This window comes from Balaenoptera borealis, assembly GCF_965194805.1.
Source record: "Balaenoptera borealis genome assembly, chromosome: 12".
NCBI classification, from domain to species: domain Eukaryota; kingdom Metazoa; phylum Chordata; class Mammalia; order Artiodactyla; family Balaenopteridae; genus Balaenoptera; species Balaenoptera borealis.
In genome coordinates this window covers 51,087,091-51,107,797 of record NC_138869.1, presented here as the reverse complement: position 1 = coordinate 51,107,797, position 20,707 = coordinate 51,087,091, and the positions used below count along the sequence as shown (strand labels likewise).

The following is a 20,707-nucleotide window of genomic DNA, read 5'->3' as shown; positions in this document are numbered from 1 at the left end:
GGTACAAAGCATTGTGATAAAGTACAGATACTTTCAACCTGAGAAACTACAAGTAGATCTCCAAGTCCATCTTACCTTCATGGATAGTCAGATTCCACATAATCAAGCAGAGACTAAAAATGGGCAAAACAAGAAAAGATAAAAAAGGCATTCCCCCACCCCGCTGCAAGACAGTTTCTTATCAGGGTGGAAGTACAAAAAAGCTAAAGACCATGAATACGATCATTTCAACGGCAGGTTCACAGCAAGTACAAAATATACCTACTATGAGGGCTGAGAGAAGAGACATCTTATTAAAATATGAGATTTTTTTTAAAGCTTCAAATCTCATGGTTAAGTGTAGAACATACCCCTAATACAAATGCAGAGGACGGGCCCATGTCCAATCTACCTAGCATGAACCAGTTAACTTTTAAAAGCTTTGGATTCCAGCAAACAGTAGATGATAAGAAGGCCCCAGGCATCTGGCAGAAGACAGCTAAACAAAGAGAACAAGGAAGCAGGCCTTGCGCAAGAGGAGACAAAAGGCATGGGGAGGCTGGAACTGACACACTTTGCTCATAGCCAACCAAGGAAAGGGTGAGCCTTCAACTCCTGGTCTAGCAGCAGACCCCAGGCATATCCTAACAATCTGAGATAATGCAGGACACTAGCAGTCATCTGACAGTTAGCAAGTGCTCAGCATATGGCCAGTATCATTTAAAGTGAGAACTTTCTCATCAAAGAGAAAATGAATTAAAGAAGAAGAGAAACCAACTACTGTAGATTCCAGATGAGAGGTAAGAGCCAGAACGAAGGCTTTGGCAACAGGGATGGAGACAAGAAGATGAGGAATATTTAAAAATAAAACAGGCTAAGGGTACAAACTTACAACTAGAAGATGAGTACGTTCTGGAGATCTAATGCACGGCATAGTGATTACAGTCAACAATACTGTATTGTAGACTTCAAAATTGCTAAGAGACTAGATCTTAAATGTTCTCCCTTCAAAAAAAAAAAAAGATAATTATGTGAAGTGGTAGAGGTGTTAACTAAAGCTATGGTGGGAATCATACTGCAATATATAAATGTATAAATCAACACATTGTACACCTTGAACTTATACAATGTTATATGTTAATTATATCTCAATTTAAAAAATAAATAAAGCAAAGAAAAATCTAATGGAAGAAATAGGTGACTCACAACTGTAATACATGATAGAATTAATTCCCTCCGCAGTTATTTATCGAGCACTTACTATCTTTGAGGAACTATTCTACTCACTTGGGGCCTATCAGTTACCAAACAGAGGTAAGAGTGATTAATTCTCCCTAAAGGGATCAGAGTTGCTTTTGGACTGGATCTTCACAGATAAACGGGATACTTCAAAAGCGGGGGTGGGACTTCCCTGGTGGTCCAGTGGCTAAGACTCCGTGCTCCCAATGCAGGGGGCCAGGGTTCAATCCCTGGTCAGGGAACTAGATCCCACATGACGCAACTAAGAGTCTGCACGCCGCAACTAAAGATCCCGCGTGCCGCAACTAAGACCTGATGCAGCCAAAAAAAAATGCTGGAGTGGTGGTTCAGGCATTCCCAGGGAAGGAAAGGGCATGAGCACATGCACAGAAAGAAGTATATCATGCGTGTTGTGAGGTAACAAGGGCACTGTTTCCAATAGCTGCTCTAACAAATCACCACAAATTTGGTGGCTTCAAGCAACAGAAATTTATTCTATCACAGTTCTGGAGACCTGAAGTCTGAAATCAGCATCACTGGGCTGAAACCCAGGTGTCAGCAGGGCCACACTCCCGTTAGAGGCTCTAAGGGAAAACCCTTTCCTAGTCTCTTCTGGGTCTGCTGTCTGCTGTATTCCTCACCCTGTGGCAGCGTCACTCCAGTTATCTGTACCCCTTACCACAGTGCCTTCCCTCTTCTCCATACGACATGTAGAAACCTTCAATAAACAGTAGTTGATATTATACTGATGACAACAATAACAATGATTCACTAATACTTATGAGGCATAAAATAGGAGTTTTATATAAGGTTCAGAGGGATTTCAAAGATAAGAACTGACAAAGAATCGTCATTTTGCATCACTCCTTGCCTCGAAGGTAAGGCTACTTCTAGTTGACCTACAATGGGAAACTCAGCCTTGCTCCAGCCTTTTACTTGACACTCTAATATCATTTTTGTTATTTCTTATTCTCTATCCTCTAGACATACAACATTCTCTGTCCTCTTGCTTCCTGGCCCTGAATATCCTTGCAATATGCCTCTCCCTTCTTTGCATGATTCATTACACTTCTTACCAACCTCAGATTAGATTCCATTTCCCCTTTGCCCACATACCCAAAGAGAATTAGATCAAGGTGACACGATGGCACCCTGTACTCAAGCTCTATTTTCTTAATTCTCAAGGTGTGTCATCAAGTTCATATTTACTCATCAGTATCCTCACCTAACTATAAGATCCTTGACGGTAAGGACTCATTGCATTCTCGGTTTCTATCCCAATACCTAGCATATTAATATGCATTCATGCTATGAATGAATAAAGTTATTGCTCATCCGAAGTGTACTGGTTGCAATGAATTACAAGTAGATGATAGTGAAGCTCTCCATCTTAACATACAATTGGATTACAGAGATGTATGCATATATGTCAAAATTTAACAAATGAACACGTAAAACTTAAGCGTTTCATCATAATAAAATGTTATACCAAAAAAAAAAAAAAAAGGTAAAACAGGCTGGATTTGATAATTGGTTATAAAGAAGGTACAATAGAGGATTCCCAGGCTTCTGTCTGAGGTGCCACTAATAACGACAGAGAACACATGAATAAGAAGAGCTGTGAATAGAGAAACGTACTAAGTTTTGAATGGGCTGATACAGCATCTACCTTTTCTAAGCTTTGTAGGCTCATCCTACTGCATTTCCCTTCCCTGCAGAATTTCTCTGGGCATTATGTATAACAGGCGCTCAATAAATAATGTTTGCTGAATGATTAAGTCACTCACAATCCAAGGTACTCTCAGTCCAAGCTACACCCATTCCACAGATGTGAACACTGAGGTTCGGAAATGTTAAGCACCAGGCCAAAGAGTATTCAGCTAGTAAGTGACATAAGCAGAGATGTGACCTGAATTCTGAGTGACTTCAAAACCCTTTTTTTCTCAGGTGACTACCTTCCTTAAAATGTCTGAGGAGTTGTCATTACCTACAGAATAAAATCACATCCTTAAATCTGCACAGAAGATGCTTTACAATCCATCCACAGGTTACTTCACCCCATCTTGTCTTTTCACATTGTACTTTTTCAACACCTCATAACTCCCAAAATTTCATGTTATCTTATGCCTCTATGGCTTTTCCCTCTGCCCAAAATACCTTGTCTTTTCTGAGATACTGTCCCTGATCCTGATGCCAAGAGCACAGGTGATTAGTCAGTCCTCTGGCCCTTGTTACAGGTATACTTACTATTGCTGTGGTTATTTGTCTACTATTTATCTGCCCTACTGCACTCTGAGCACAATGAATGCTAAACCCACGTTACAAGTCATTCTTATATTGCCAGTGCCAAACACACTAACCGGCTTGTGGCCATGGACTGCCTGGTAACTGTGTGTGTGAAATGAAGGCCTTGGTCAAAAGAAATACAAGAAGCGGATGGAGGAAGGCAAATGAGGTTCATTTCTATAGGCAGACAGCACTTAACAGTTCCACTAGTTCTTTATTAGGCGACAGGATATGGGCAAGATGCGGGCCTGAAAGCCCCCCAAAACAAAGCAAACAAATGTCAATGCAAAAAGATCAGTCAAGAAAAGGGTAATCAACAGAATGAACAATTTAGGAAGGTGATGAGAAGCACTGTAATTCACATTTTTTCTCATATATATAAATTTTCCTTTTTGTCTGCTAGTCAACTTTCTTCTTGTCTCTTTATCTTCAGATATAACAACTTGCTAGTAAGGTCCATAAGTAAGCACGTATATATGTATGTATGTATGCACGTACACACACACACACACACACACACACACACACACACACACACACACACAGGATTAAAGGACAGGACTGTAAGCAGATGTATTTGGTCAGGTTTTCATGGCATGTGGGCTATACTATGGAGATATTAAGTGAAAAAAAGAATGTTGGGGTTCCAGTTCAAGATGGAAGATCCTGATCTCACCTCCTCCACACTCACACTGAAATCTACAGCTACATATACAACAATTTCCTCTGACAATAACCTAAAAACTGACAGAGCAAGGCCCTCCACATCACCCAAACCAGAGAGAAACCACATCGAAGCAGGTGGGAAAGGCTGAGACACAATCTCACCATAAACCCCACCCTGGTGCAGTGACCTACAGTCGGGAGGGAACTCAAAACCCAGAGCTTCTCCCTGAGGAGCAAAGGGCTCATAACCCATATTGGGCACCCCGATTTTTAAGACTGGCAGCTGAAAGATGCGCCCCCAAAATGTCTGGCTTTGGAGACCAATGGGGCTCAAGCCCATGAAACACGTGGGGTGTGGCAAATCGAGGAATGGCTCTTAAAGGGCTTGTGTGCAGACTCACCTGCACCAGGGCCCAGCACAGAAGCAGCCCTTTGAAATCACCCGGGCTTTACGTGAAAGAGACCAATTTCCTAATTTTAAAGCGATGGCTGAAGGAGCAGGGGCCTGCTGGGATTGCTCTCCAGGGATGGAGACTGGTGGACACCATCTTCCTGCTCCCCCTCTGCCGTTTTATGTTTGGTGACCCAGTTTTTATGTTTGCTACCCAGAGGACGCCCCTCGATCACCTGGCTCTGGCAGTCAGAGGGGCTTCTGTTCCTGGGTCCCATGGGACTGTAACAATCGGAGAGACAGTTCTTGGCAGACTGCCACTCTCAGGACACCACACAGACAGTTGGCTGAAACACATCCCTAGTCTCTCTGAGAAAGTGGCCTATTTATTTGTCCAGGAGTTTTGGCCTTAGAAGCAGGTTTCTGGTTTGGCACACATTAACGACTACAGAGGTGCTTTCATGGAACAGAGGCTGGGGGATGCCATTTTGCACTCACCCTCTGCCTTGCTATAGCTCACCAATATCTCCCAGAAAGGAGCTTGTACACTCCTCTGGAGCCCTGATTTGTGTGACTGCTGCCCAGGCGACACCTCCAAACCTGGAGGCCAGCAAGGCTTATGGTTGTGGTCCCACGGCAATATATATATATATATATTTTTATATATGTGTGTGTGTGTGTGTGTGTGTGTATTTGCATTCTTTAAAAACTGATACCTAAGGGTTTGGCTTCCATTCAGCCTGAATCAAGGTGCTGACTGAGATACTCCCCTTTGGGACACCGGCCTTGGCACATCCTCAACTACTGGGAACCAGTAAAAATAAAATAAGCTTCTTGGACAATCACAAAGGTTTGAAAGACAACCAAGAGCTAGGGCAGGGTTAAACAATAAGGTTTATCTCCTATGGTCAACCCTTTAAGACTGGGAGAAGTGGTTGTTTTTCATCTATTGCATAGAAGCCAACAGAGAATCAAGCAAAATGAAAAAACAGAGGAATGTGTTCCAAACAAAAGAACATGATAAAACCTCAGGAAAAAAAAAAAACCCTAATGAAACAAAGATAAGTAATTTACCTGATAAAGAGTTCAAAGTAATGGTCATAAAGATGCTCACTGAACTTGGGAGAATAAACACGGTGAGAATTTTGACAAAGAGACAGAAATACAAGAGAGTTCCACACAGAAATCACAGAACTGAAAAATATGAACTAAAAAATACACTAGATGTGGGAATTCCCTGGCAGTTCAGTGGTTAGGACTTGGCACTCTTACTGCAGGGGCCCGGGTTCAATCCCTGTGCAGGGAACTAAGATCCCAAAAGCCACACAGTGTAGCCAAACAAACAAACAAAACAAAACACTAGGTGAGTTCAACATCAGACTAGATAAAGCAGAAAAAAGGATCAATGAACCCAAGACAGGGCAGAGGAACTCACCCAAAGAGAGCAGCAAAAAGAAAAAAGAATGATTAAAAAAAAAAAATAAAGATACCATAAGGGACTTAAAAGAAAACATCAAGCTGAGTAATATTCACACTTTAGGAGTCCCGGAAAAAGAAGAGAGAGAGAAAAGGGCAAACTTATTTTAAGAAATAAGGGCTGAAAACTTGCCTAACCTGGGAAAAGAAAAAGACATCCAGATCCAGGAAGCCCAGACAGTTCCAAATAAGATGAACCCAAAGAGACCCACACTAAGACACATTTATAATTAAAATGCCAAAAGTTAAAAACAAGGAGAGAATCTTAAAAGCAGAAAAAGAAAAAGAATGTTTTATACATAAGGGACCGCATAAGTCTCTCAGTTGATTTTTCAGCAGAAACTGCAGGACAGAAGGGAGTGGCATGATATATTCAAAATCATGAAAGAAAAAAAATTTCTAACCAGTAACACTCTAACCAGCAAAGTTATTCAGAACTAAATAAGAGGTAGAGTTTTCCATACAAGCAAAAGCTAAAGGAGTTCATCACTACTATACCAGTCTTACAAGAAACGTTAAAGGGATTTCTCTAAGCTGAAAAGAAACAGCACTAATTACTAACCAGAAAACATATGAAAGTATAAATCTCACTGGTAAAGGTAAATATACATAAAGGTAGTGCACTAACCACTACTAAAACTAGTATGAAGATTAAAACGCAAGGGACTTCCTTGGTGGCGCAGTGGTTAAGAATCCACCTGCCAATGCAGGGGACATGGGTTCGAGCCCTGGTCCGGGAAGATCCCAAATGCCGTGGAGCAAATAAGCCCACGTGCCACATCTACTGAGCCTGCACTCTACAACCTGTGAGCCACAACTACTGAGACCACGTGCCACAACTACTGAAGCCCGCACACCTACAGCCCCATGCTCTACAACAAGAGAAGCCACCGCAATGAGAAGCCCATGCACCACAATGAAAAGCCCACGCACCGCAACGAAGAGTAGCCCCCGCTCGCCGTGACTAGAGAAAGCCCGCGTGCAGCAACGAAGACTCAACACAGCCAAAAATAAATTTTAGAAAACCTAACAAATAAATTTATTAAAAAAAAAGATTAAAAGGCAAAAGTAGCTAAATCAAGTAAACAACCTAACTTTATACCTCAAGAAAAATCTCAGATAAACAACATAACTGTACACCTCAAGGCTAGGAAAGGAAGAAACAAGGCCCAAAGTTAGTAGAAGGAAGGAAATAACAAAGAGAAAAAAATAAATGAAATAGAAACTAAAACGACAATAGAAAAGATGAGTGAAACCAAGATCTGGTTCTTTGAAAAGATAAAACTGACAAACCTTTAGCTAGACTCACTCAAAATCAAAAATGAAAAAGGAAGCATTACAACTGACAGCACAGAAATACAAAGAATAATAAGAGAGCTACTATGAAAAATTATATGCCAACAATTGGACAACTGAGAAGAACTGGATAAATTCCTAGAAACATACAACCTTCCAAGACTGAATCATGAAGAAACAGAAAATTTGAACAGAATGATTACTAGTAAAGAGATTGAATCAGTAATTTTAAAACTCCCTACGAAGAAAAGTAAAAGACCAGACAACTTCACTGGTGAATTCTACCAAACATTCAAAAAAGAATTAATACCAATCCCTTTCAAACTATGCCAAATAACAGAAAAGAAGCAACACTTCCAAACTCAATTTACAAGGCCAGCATTTCTCAATACCAAAATAGACAAGGACACCACACAAAAAAGAAAATTACAGGTCAATATCACTGATGAACATAGATGCAAAAATCCTCAGCAAAATGTAAGCCAACTGGATTCAACAATACGTATATTAAAAGGATCACATACCATGATCAAGTGGAGTTTATTCCAAAGATACAAGAATGGTTCAACAATCGCAAATCAATGTGATATACCACATCAATAAAATGAACGATAAAAATCACATGATCAAGAGAGACCTTCAAGATGGCAGAGGAGTAAGACATGGAGATCACCTTCCTCCCCACAAATACATCGAAAATACACCTACATGTGGAACAACTACAGAACACCTACTGAGCGCTGGGAGAAGACCTCAGACTTCCCAAAAGGCAAGAAAATCCCCATTTACCTGAGTAGTGCAAAAGAAAAAAGAAAAAATGCAGACAAAAGAATAGGGACGAACCTGCACCTCTGGGAAGGAGCTGTGAAGGAGGAAAAGTTTCCACACACTAGGAAGCCCCTTCACTGGCAGAGATGGGGGGTGGGTGGAGGGGAAGCTTTGGAGCCACGGAGGAGAGCGCAGCAACAGGGGTGCAGAGGGCAAAGCGGAGAGATTCCCGCACAGAGGATCAGTGCCGACCAGCACTCACCAACCTGAGACGCTTGTCTGCTTACCCGCCAAGGCAAGTGGGGGCTGGGAGCTGAGGCCTGGGCTTCGGAGGTCAGATCCCAGGGAGAGGACTGGGGTTGGCTGCATGAACACAGCCTGAAGGGGGCTAGGGCACCACAGCTAGCCGGGAGGGAGTCTGGGAAAAAGTCTGGACCTGCTGAAGAGGCAAAGAGACCATTGTTTTGGGGGTGCGCGAGGAGAGGGGATTCCTTCCCCGTGTGCCCACAGAAGGCAGAGCACCGCCTGAATGAGCTCCTGAGATGGGCACCAGCCACAGCTATCAGCTCGGATCCCAGACATGGGCATGAAACGCTAATGCTGCTGCTGCCACCAAAAATCCTGTGTGCCAGCACAGGTCACTACCCACACACCCCCATGAGCCTGTGCAGCATGCCACTACCAGGGTCCCGAGATCCAGGGACAACTTCCCCGGGAGAACACATGGTGTGTCTCAGGCTGTTGCAATGTCATGCTGGCCTCTGCCGCCACAGGCTCGCCCCACATTCCAATTATGACTACTGTACCCCTCCCTCTCCTTGATCTGAGTGAGCAAGAGAGCCCTAATCAGCCGCTACTTTAACCCCCTCCAGTCTGGGCAGGGAACAGATGCCTGAGGGTGACCTACACACAGAGGCAGGGCCAAAAGCAAAGCTGACCCCAGAAGCTGCGCAAAAAAAGAAGAGAAAGGGAAATTTCTCCGTGCAGCCTCAGCATTAGCAGATAAAACCCCACAATCAACTTGATAAACTCTGCATCTGTGGAATACCTGAACAGACAACAAATATTCCCAAAACTGAGGCGGTGGACTTTGGGAGCAACTGTAGACTTGGGGTTTGCTTTCTGCAACTGATTTGTCTCTGATTTTTTTTTTTTTTTTTTTTTTAATGCTATTCTTGTCTGCTTACATTCTTTTTTTTATTTATGTATGTATGTATGTATGGTATGGCTGTGTTGGGTCTTCGCCTCTGTGCGAGGGCTTTCTCTAGTTGTGGCAAGCGGGGGCCACTCTTCATCGCGGTGCGCGGGCCTCTCACCATCGCGGCCTCTCTTGTTGCGGAGCACAGGCTCCAGACGCGCAGGCTCAGCAATTGTGGCTCACGGGCCGAGTTGCTCCGCGGCATGCGGGATCCTCCCAGACCAGGGCTCGAACCCGCGTCCCCTGCATTGGCAGGCAGACTCCCAACCACCGCGCCACCAGGGAAGCCCTGTCTCTGATTTTTATGTTTATCTTGGTTTAAGTTTTAGTGCTTGTTATTGTTGGTGGATTTGTTTATTGGTTTGGTTGCTCTCTCTTTTTTTTTATTTTACTATCTATTTTCTTTATTTTTTTTTTTTTCTTCCTTTTCTTCTGAGCTGTGTGGCTGGCAGGGTCTTGGTGCTTCAGCCGGGTGTCAGGCATGAGCCTCCAAGGTGGGAGAGCTGAGTCCAGAAGACCACCAGAGACCTCCCGGCCCCACATAATATCAATCAGCGAGACCTGTCCCAGAGACTCTGTCTCAACGCTAAGACCCAGCTCCACCCAAAGGCCAGCAAGCTCCAGTGCTGGACACGCCATGCCGAACAACTAGCAAAACAGGAACACAACACCACACATTAGCAGAGAGGCTGCCTGAAGTCATACTAAGTTCACAGACACCCCAAAACACACCACCAGACATGGCCCTGCCCACCAGAAAGACAAGATCCAGCCCCATCCACCAAAACACAGGCACCAGTCCCCTCCACCAGGAAGCCTACACAAGCCACTGAAGCAACCTCACCCACTGTGGACAGACACCAAAAACAATGCGAACTACAAACCTGCAGGCTGTGAAAAGGAGACCCCAAACACAGTAAGTTAAACAAAATGAGAAGAAAGAGAAATATGCAGCAGTTGAAGGAGCAAGGTAAAAACCCACCAGACCAAACAAATGAAGAGGAAATAGGCAGTCTACCTGAAAAAGAATTCAGAATAATGATAGTAAAGATGATCCAACATCTTGGAAAGGAAATGGACCAAATACAAGACACGTTTAACAAGGACCTAGAAGAACTAAAGAGCAAACAAACAATGATGAACAACACAATAAATGAAATTAAAAATTCTCTAGAAGGAATCAATAGCAGAATAACTGAGGCAGAAAAGAGAGAAGTGACCTGGAAAATAAAATAGTGGAAATAACTGCCACAGAGCAGAATAAGGAAAAAAGAATGAAAAGAATGGAGGACAGTCATAGAGACCTCTAGGACAACATTAAACACACCAACATTCGAATTGTAGGGGTCGCAGAAGAAAAAGAGAAAAAGAAAGGGCCTGAGAAAATATTTGATGAGATTACAGTTGAAAACTTCCCTAACATGGGAAACGAAATAGTCAATCAAGTCCAGGAAGCACAGAGAGTCCCACACAGGATAAATCCAAGGAAAAACACGCCAAGACACATATTAATCAAACTATCAAAAATTAAACACAAAGAAAAAATATTAAAAGCAGCAAGGGAAAAACAACAAATAACATACAAGGGAATCCCCATAAGGTTAACAGCTGATCTTTCAGCAGAAACTCTGCAAGCCAGAAGGGAGTGGCAGGACATATTTAAAGTGATGAAAGGGAAAAACCTACAACCAAGATTACTCTACCCAGCACGGATCTCATTCAGATTCGACGGAGAAATCAAAACCTTTACAGACAAGCAAAAGTTAAGGTAATTCAGCACCACCAAACCAGCTTTACAACAAATGCTAAAGGAACTTCTCTAGGCAGAAAACACAAGAAGGAAAAGACCTACAAAAACAAGCCCAAAACAATTAAGAAAATGGCAACAGGAACATACATATCGATAATTACCTTAAAAGTAAATGGACTAAATGCTCCAACCAAAAGACACAGACTGGCTGAATGGACACAAAAACAAGACCCATATATATGCTGTCTACAAGAGACCCACTTCAGACCTAGGGACACATACAGACTTAAAGTGAGGGAATGGAGAAAGATACTCCATGCAAATGGAAATAAAAAGAAAGCTGGAGTAGCAATTCTCATATCAAACAAAACAGACTTTAAAATAAAGACTATTACAAGAGACAAAGAAGAACACTATGTAATGATCAAGGGGTCAATCCAAGAAGAAGATATAACAATTGTAAATATTTATGCACCCAAGATAGGAGTACCTCAATACATAAGGCAAATGCTAACATCCATAAAAGGGGAAATCAACAGTAACACAATCATAGTAACACAATAACAGCCATAAAAGGGGAAATAGACTTTAACAACCCACTTCCACCAATGGACAAATCATCCAAAATGAAAATAGACAAACACAAGCTTTAAATGACACATTAGACCAGATGGACTTAATTAGTATTTATAGGACATTCCACCCCAAAACAATAAAATACACTTTCTTCTCAAGTGCTCATGGAACATTCTCCAGGACAGATCATATGTTGGGTCACAAATCAAGCCTTGGTAAATTTAAGAAAACTGAAATCGTATCAAGTATATTTTCCAACCACAATGCTATGAGACTAGATATTATGGGAAAAAAACTGTAAAAAATAAAAACACATGGAGGTTAAACAATATGTTACTAAATAACCAAGAGATCACTGAAGAAATCAGAGGAAATCAAAAAATACCTAGAAACAAATGACAACAAAAACATGACGACTCAAAACCTACGGGATGCAGCAAAAGCAATTCTATGAGGCAAGTTTATGCAACACAATCCTACCTCAAAAAACAAGAAAAATCTCAAATAAACAACCTAACCTTACACCTAAAGCAATCAGAGAAGGAAGAACAAAAAAACCCCAAAGTTAACAGAAGGAAGGAAATCATAAAGATCAAATCAGAAATAAATGAAAAAGAAATGAAGAAAACAATAGCAAAGATCAATAAAACTAAAAGCTGGTTCTTTGAGAAGATAAACAAAATTGATAAACCATTAGCCAGACTCATAAAGAAAAAAAGGGAAAGACTCAAATCAACAGAATTAGTAACGAAATAGGAGAAGTAACAATTGACACTGCAGAAATAAAGGAACATGAGATTACTACAAGCAACTATATGCCAATAAAATGGACAACCTGGAAAAAATGGACAAATTCTTAGAAAAGCACAACCTTCCGAGACTAAACCAGGAAGAAATAGAAAATATGAACAGACCAATCACAAGCACTGAAATTGAAACTGTGATTAAAAATCTTCCAAAAAACAAAAGCCCAGGACCAGATGGTCTCACAGGTGAATTCTATCAAACTTTTAGAGAAGAGCTAACACCCATCCTTCTGAAACTCTTCCAAAACAGAGCAGAGGGAGGAACACTCCCAAACTCATTCTACAAGGCCATCATCACCCTGATAGCAAAACCAGACAAAGATGTCACAAAAAAAGAAAACTACAGGCCAATAACACTGATGAACACAGATGCAAAAATCCTCAACAAAATACTAGCAAACAGAATCCAACAGCACATTAAAAGGATCATACACCATGATCAAGTGGCGTTTATCCCAGGAATGCAAGGACTCTTCAATATATGCAAATCAATCAATGTGATACACCATATTAACAAACTGAAGGATAAAAACCATATGATCACCTCAATAGATGCAGAAAAAGCTTTCAACAAAATCCAACACCCATGTATGATAAAAACTCTCCAGAAAGTAGGCACAGACGGAACCTACCTCAACATAATAAAGCCCATATATGACAAACCCACAGCCAACATCGTTCTCAATGGTGAAAAACTGAAACCATTTCCTCTAAGATCAGGAACAAGACAAGGGTGCCCACTCTCATTAGTACTATTCAACATAGTTTTCAAAGTTTTACCCACAGCAATCAGAGAAGAAAAAGAAATAAAAGAAATCCAAATTGGAAAAGAAGAAGCAAAACTGTCACTGTTTGCAGATGACATGATACTATACATAGTAAATCTTAAAGATGCCACTACAGAACTACTAGAGCTAATCAATGAATTTGGTAAAGTTGCAGGATACAAAATTAATGCACAGAAATCCCTGGCATTCCTATACGCTAATAATGAAAGATCAGAAAGAGAAATTAAGGAAACTATCCCATTCACCACTGTAACAAAAAGAACAAAATACCCCAAAATAAACCTACCTAAGGAGGTAAAAGACCTGTATGCAGAAAATTATAAGACACTGATGAAAAAAATTAAAGATGATACAAATAGATGGAGAGATATACCATGGCCTTGGATTAGAAGAATCAACATTGTGAAAATGACTACACTACCCAAAGCAATCTACAGATTCAATGCAATCCCTATCAAACTACCAATGGCATTCTGTACAGAACTAGAACAAAAAATTTTACAATTTGTATGGAAACACAAACGACCCTGAATAGCCAAAGCAATCCTGAGAAAGAAAAACAGAGTTGGAGGAATCAGGCTCTCTGACTTCAGACTATACTACAAAGCTACAGTAATCAAGACAGTATAGTACTGGCACAAAAACAGAAATATAGATCAATGGAACAGGATAGAAAGCCCAGAGATAAACCCACACACATATGGTCACCTTATCTTTGATAAAGGTGGCAAGAATATACAATGGAGAAAAGACAGCCTCTTCAATAAGTGGTGCTGGGAAAACTGGACAGCTACATGTAAAAGAATGAAATTAGAAACTTCCTAACACCATACACAAAAATAAACTCAAAATGGATTAAAGACCTAAATGTAAGGCCAGCCACCATAAAACTCTTAGAGGAAAACATAGGAAGAACACTTTATGACATATATCACAGCATGATCCTTTTTGACCCACCTCCTAGAGAAATGGAAATAAAAACAAAAATAAATAAACGGGACCTAATGAAACTTAAAAGCTTCTACACAGCAAGGGAAACCATAAACAAGACGAAAAGTCAACCGTCAGAATGGGAGAAAATATTTGCAAACGAAGCAACTGACAAAGGATTAATCTCCAAAATATACAAGCAGCTCATGCAGCTCAATGTTAAAAAAACAAACAACCCAATCCAAAAATGGGCAGAAGACCTAAATAGACATTTCCCCAAAAAAGATATACAGATTGCCAACAAACACATGAAAAGATGCTCAACATCACTAATCATTAGAGAAATGCAAATCAAAACCACAGTGAGGTATCACACCAGTCAGAATAGCCATCATCAAAAAATCTACGAACAATAAATACTGGAGAGGGTGTGGAGAAAAGGGAACCCTCTTGCACTGTTGGTGGGAATGTAAATTGATACAGCCATTATGGAGAACAGTATGGAGGTTCCTTAAAAAACTAAAAATAGAACTACCATATGACCCAGTAATCTCACTACTGGGCATGTACCCTGAGAAAACCATAATTCAAAAAGAGACATATGCCACAATGTTCACTGCAGCACTATTTACAATAGCCAGGACATGGAAGCAACCTAAGTATCCACTGACAGAAGAATGGATAAAGAAGATGTGGCACATATATACAGTGGAATATTACTCAGCCATAAAAAGAAACGAAATTGAGTTATTTGTAGTGAGGTGGATGGACCCAGAGTCTGTCATACAGAGTGAAGTAAGTTAGAAAGATAAAAACAAATACCGTATGCTAACACATATATATGGAATCTTAAAAAAACGGTTCTGATGAACCTAGGGGCAGGACAGGAATAAAGACACAGACGTAGACAATGGACTTGAGGACACGGGGAGGGGGAAGGGTAAGCTGGGGCAAAGTGAGAGAGTGGCATGTACTTATATATACTACCAAATGTTAAAATAGATAGCTGGTGGGAAGCAGCCACATAGCACAGGGAGATCAGCTCAGTGCTTTGTGACCACCTAGAGGGGTGGGATGGGGAGGGTGGGAGGGAGACGCAAGAGGGAGGGCATACATGGATATATGTATACATATAGCTGATTCACTTTGTAATACAACAGAAACTAACACAACATTGTAAAGTAATTATACTCCAATAAAGATGTTTAAAAAAATCATATGATCACCTCAATAGATACAGAAAAGGCATTTGACAAAATTCATCATCCATTTATGATAAAAAAAAAGTCTCAACAAAGTTGGTACAGAGGGAACATACTTCAACATAACAAAGACCATATATGACAAGCCCACAGCCAACATCACAGTTAATGGCGAAAACCTGAAAGCGTTTCCTCTAAGATTAGGAGGAAGGCAAGGATGCCCAGTATTGCCACTTCTATTCAACACAGTATTAGAAGTCATAGCCAGCACAATTAGGCAAGAAAAAGAAATAAAAGACATCCAAATTGGAAAAGAAGAACTGCCACTATTTGCAGATGACATGGTGTAATATATAAGAAACAATAAAGACTCCACCAAAAAATAGAAATAAAAAAATGTTAGAACTAATAAATAAGTTCAGTAAAGTTGCAGGATACAAAAATCAATATACAGAAATCTGTTACATTTCTATACACTAATAATGAAATATCAGAAAGAGAAATTAAGAAAACAATCCCATTTACAAGTGCATCAATAAGAATAAAATAACTAGGAATAAAGTTAACTAAGGAGGTTAAAAGTCCTGTACACTGAAAACTGTAAGACACTGATGAAGGAAATGGAAGAAGACACAAAGAAATGGTAAGATATTTCATGCTCGTGGATTGTTAGAATATTGTGAAAATGTCCATATTACACAAAGCAATCTACAGATTCAGTGCAAACCCTATCAAAATTCCAATGCCATTTTTTCACAGGAATAGAACAATTCTAAAATTTGTATGGTACCACAAAAGACCCCAAATAGCCAAAGCAGTCTTAAGGAAGAAGAACAAACCCGGAGGATTAACACTCTCTGATTTCAAACTATATTACAAAGCTATAGCAATTGAAATAGTAATGGTGCTGGCATAAAAACACAAACACAGATCAAGGCAACAGAACAAAAAGCTCAGAAATAAACCCACACATATATAAGTTAATTTATAACAAAGGAGCCAAGACTATTCAATGGGGAAAGGATGGTCTCTTTCATCAACAGTGCTGGGAAAACTGGAGAGCAACATGAAAAAGAATGAAACTCAACCACTATCTTGTATCATACACTCAAGATGGATTATAGACTTGAATCTAAGACCTGAAAGCATAAAACGCCTAGAAGAAAACAGTAAGCTACTTGAAAATGGTCTTGAGGATATTTTGAATCTGACACCAAATGCAAAGACAGCAAAAGCAAAAATAAGTAAGTGGGACTACATCAAACTAAAAAGCTTCTACACAGCAAAGGAAACCATCAACAAAATAAAAAGGCAACCTACTGAATGGGAGGGAGTATTTGCAAATCATAAATTTGATGAGAGGTTAATATCCAAAATATATGGGCTTCCCTGGTGGCGCAGTGGTTAAGAATCTGCCTGCCAATGCAGGGGACATGGGTTCGAGCCCTGGTCTGGGAAGATCCCACATGCTGCAGAGCAACTAAGCCCGTGCGCCACAACTACGGAGCCTGTGCTCTAGAGCCCGCGGGCCACAACTACTGAGCCAGCGTGCCACAACTACTGAAGCCCACGCACCTAGAGCCTGTGCTCCGCAAAAAGAGAAGCCACAGCAACGAGAAGCCTGCACACCGCAACAAAGAGTAGTCCCTGTTCTCCACAATTAGAGAAAGCCCGCGTGCAGCAACGAAGACCCAACGCAGCCAAAAATAAATTAATTAAAAAAATATATATATATGTAAAGAATTCATACAACTCAACAGCAAAAAAAACAGTCCAATTAAAAAATGGGCAGAGGATTTGAATAGACTTTTTGCCAAAGACGACATACAGATGGCCAACACACATGAAAAGATGCTCAACATCAGTAACATCAGGGAAATGTAAATTAAAACCACAATGAAATATTCCCTTACACTGGTTAGAATGGCTATTACCAAAAAGATGAGAAATAACAAGTGTTAGAGAGGATATGGAGAAAAGGGAACCCCTGCACACTGTTGCTGGTGGAAATGTATAATGGTGCAGTCATTATAGAAAACAGTATGAAGGTTCCTCAAAAAATAAAACTACCATAGGATCCAGCAATTCCACTTCTGGGTATGTATCTGAAGAAAACAAAAAAAGTAACTTGAAAAGATATATGCACCCCCATGTTCACTGAAGTATTATTTACAATGGCCAAGATATGGAAAAAACACCTAAGTGTCCATTAACAAATAAATGGATAAAGAAAATGTGTATAATACACAAAATATATACATAATGGAATAGTATTCAACCATAAAAAAGAATGAAATATTACCATTTGCACAACATGGATGAACCTAGAGGGTATTATGCTAAGTGAAATAAGCAGAGAAAGACAAATTCGTATGATCTCACTTATATGTGGAATCTTTCAACAACAACAATAAACTCAGAGATAAAACAAACTGGTGGTTGCCAGAGGTAGAAAATGGGTAAAATGGGTGAAGGGGGTCAAAAGGTAAGAACTTCCAGTTATAAAAAAAGTAAGTCATGTGGATGTAATGTACAGCATGGTGACTATAGTTGATACTGTACTGCATATTTGCAAGTTGCTAAGAGAGTTAATCTAGAAAGGTCTCATCACAAGAAAAAAAATTCTGTAACTATGCATGGTTAACTAGACTTACTGGAATGATCATTTTGCAATATATAAAAATATCAAATTATATTATACCCCTGAAACAAATATATGGTATATGTCAATTATGCCTCAATAATAAAAAAAGAATGATAGAAGATCCATAATAGCCTACATTATAATAAGGCTCTAGTCTAATGTTCTCTGCTGCCAGTTTCAAATCTTCTGAATTAACAGGAGATAAGACCTCTAGGTATCTCTGACAAATGTTACCTGTAACTTATTATCAAGGTATCAAGATAATAGAAAACATTACTACTATTAGTTTATTATAAATATATAAACTATTTACAAATTATCAAGGAAAAACAACTCAAGTCTTCAGCAATGAAATTTTCAATTTATTCAACAATTTTTTCAATTGTTGAAAACAGCAGTTTAACAGGCAACTAAAAGGAAAGAATCTCATGATCTTTGGAGCTTAAAATAAAAAAAGTCCTTGACAACACGGTCATCAATATCTATGTTCGGCCACAAATATATGAACTAGTATCAACAGGAAGTTACTTACAACTCAATCTCACCAATTTTTTTCAACAAATATCCCTCAAATAATAGCACAGTTCTTGGCCAAAGAGAATCAGAGGTCAATACAACAAATAAAAGTGAAATGAACTATAACCTACTACTGTTCCCACTTACATCACAGACATGTTGGGGCAGAGAAAATACAAATGCAATCTTTGTTTCAGTCTTCAAAAAAAATAATAGTAAAATAAAATTCAGTCTCTGAATACCTACTATGCACAAGGCACTAGAGTTTAAAATGTGATGTATCAGCTGGTAATACAGGAACCATGCCTACCTCCACCTATTTACCACTCATCACAAAACCAACTTTCAGAGGATAGGATTGTCTTGTCTATGCATTTTGCCTCCTAGTGATGGGCTTAACTCAAAGAGAAGGGGCAAAACAATGTTTGTATGTTTGCAAGGCTACTGTATTACATTAAAAATTAGGGCTCTTCAACCACAAGAGGCACCAATACTCTCCAAGTTTTTACAGCAGCTTTTTCTTCAAAGTAGATAATTTTTTTTTTAAAGTGGAGCTTTTCTAAAGTATATTTAAACTGAAAACTCTACATTTAACAAAACATAGTATTTTATTTTCACTGTTAACGGAACTGTAAAGATATCTCTCTCCCCTAAGCCACGATAATGTTTCTATCTAATCGGTTTTTGCCTTAACCAGATGACAATGTTTTATATAAACTGCCTTTACTTCTGTCTTAGAGTTATTCTACAGGCTTGAGTGTTAGCACATAGTAGGTTCAAAGGAACATTTTTAAAGAGTGAAAAGCAAGGGTCTATCTCTTCCACCCTTTAGTTTATCACCCTTTGTTCACTGAGTTCCCACACCTTAGCTTGCAACCTCTATTGCTTCAACCCCCTGAAACAGCGGTCCCCAACCTTTTTGGCACCAGGGACCAGTTTCGCGGAAGACAATTTTTCCACGGACCGGGTGGTGGGGGGCGGTTCAGGCGGTAATGTGAGCAATGAGGAGCGGCAGATGAAGCTTCGCTCACTGGTCCACCGCTCACCTCCTGCTGTGCGGTACCAGTCCGCAGCCCGGGTGTTGGGGACCCCTGCTCTAAAACACCCATCCAACCTCACTTCCTGTCTTTGGGGTAAATTGACCTCATCTTCAAAGAAACCCTCTGCCTCTTCCACAAAATCTCCTATGCCGTTCAGTGTTGTTCTGCATTTCTAGGCTTAGTGTGTGGAAGACTGGAACTAAGGACATGAGATTGGAAATAAGGACACAGACTGAAGTTCGTCAGATATCCAGCCATACTTCTGAGGTCACAAAAACCAAAGTAAAAATTAAATTTACCATGGCCATAATACAGTGAACAAGATACAGGGCTGCCTCCTCAGAACTTTGGAAAATACACAGAAAAGCAAAAATTAACTTCCCTAATTTATTTAAGCAGATAAACAATAAACACCATCATACACTGCTGAGGCCCTAACTTCAAAAGAGAAGAAAAGTGTCAATCGCAATATAAGCCATTCACTACAGGAACTATATCTATCTATGGCATCAGGAAGGCTTATCAATGTGCACCAAAAGGTTTTCTACACTGTCCATCTGTTGAGAACTGACCTCATTAGGAAGGCTGACAATCCAAGCCCTAAAGCATCTTATCAAAAAACTAAATAATCTTGCTTTACAACCTGTAACAGATATAAGGAATCTTTTTAGTGAGCAGACTTCTGAGTAAGAAAAGCTTTATTTAAAACACTACACTAAAGGTGGCAACTGTAAGGAAAGCCAAACAGGATGTGCTTAGCATATTAACAGAGTTTATTAACTTAAGAATGTGATTTTAAGTATCCCGAGTTTGAGAGATAAAACTGAATTTTTTTTCCCTTTTTCTTAAATTAATTAATTTATTTTTGGCTGTGCTGGGTCTTTGTTGCTGCGCGCAGGCTTTCTCTAGTTGCGGCGAGCGGGGGCTACTCTTTGTTGCGATGCACTGGCTTCTCATTGCGGTGGCTTCTCTTGTTGCGGAGCACGGGCTCTAGGCGCATGGGCTTCAGTAGTTGTGGCTCTAGGTGCACGGGCTTCAGCAGTTGTGGCTTGCGGGCTCTAGAGCACAGGCTCAGTAGTTGTGGCGCACGGGCTTAGCTGCTCCGCGGCATGTGGGATCTTTCCGGACCAGGGATCGAACCCATGTCCCCTGCATT

At 40.1% G+C, this 20,707-nt stretch overlaps 1 protein-coding gene across 5 annotated transcripts in view; it reads right to left on the bottom strand.

The window, feature by feature from the left end:
• ABHD5 (abhydrolase domain containing 5, lysophosphatidic acid acyltransferase) overlaps positions 1-20,707 on the bottom strand; it is a 49,710-nt gene that overhangs the window by 21,751 nt on the left and 7,252 nt on the right. The gene's annotated exons all lie outside the window — the stretch shown is intronic.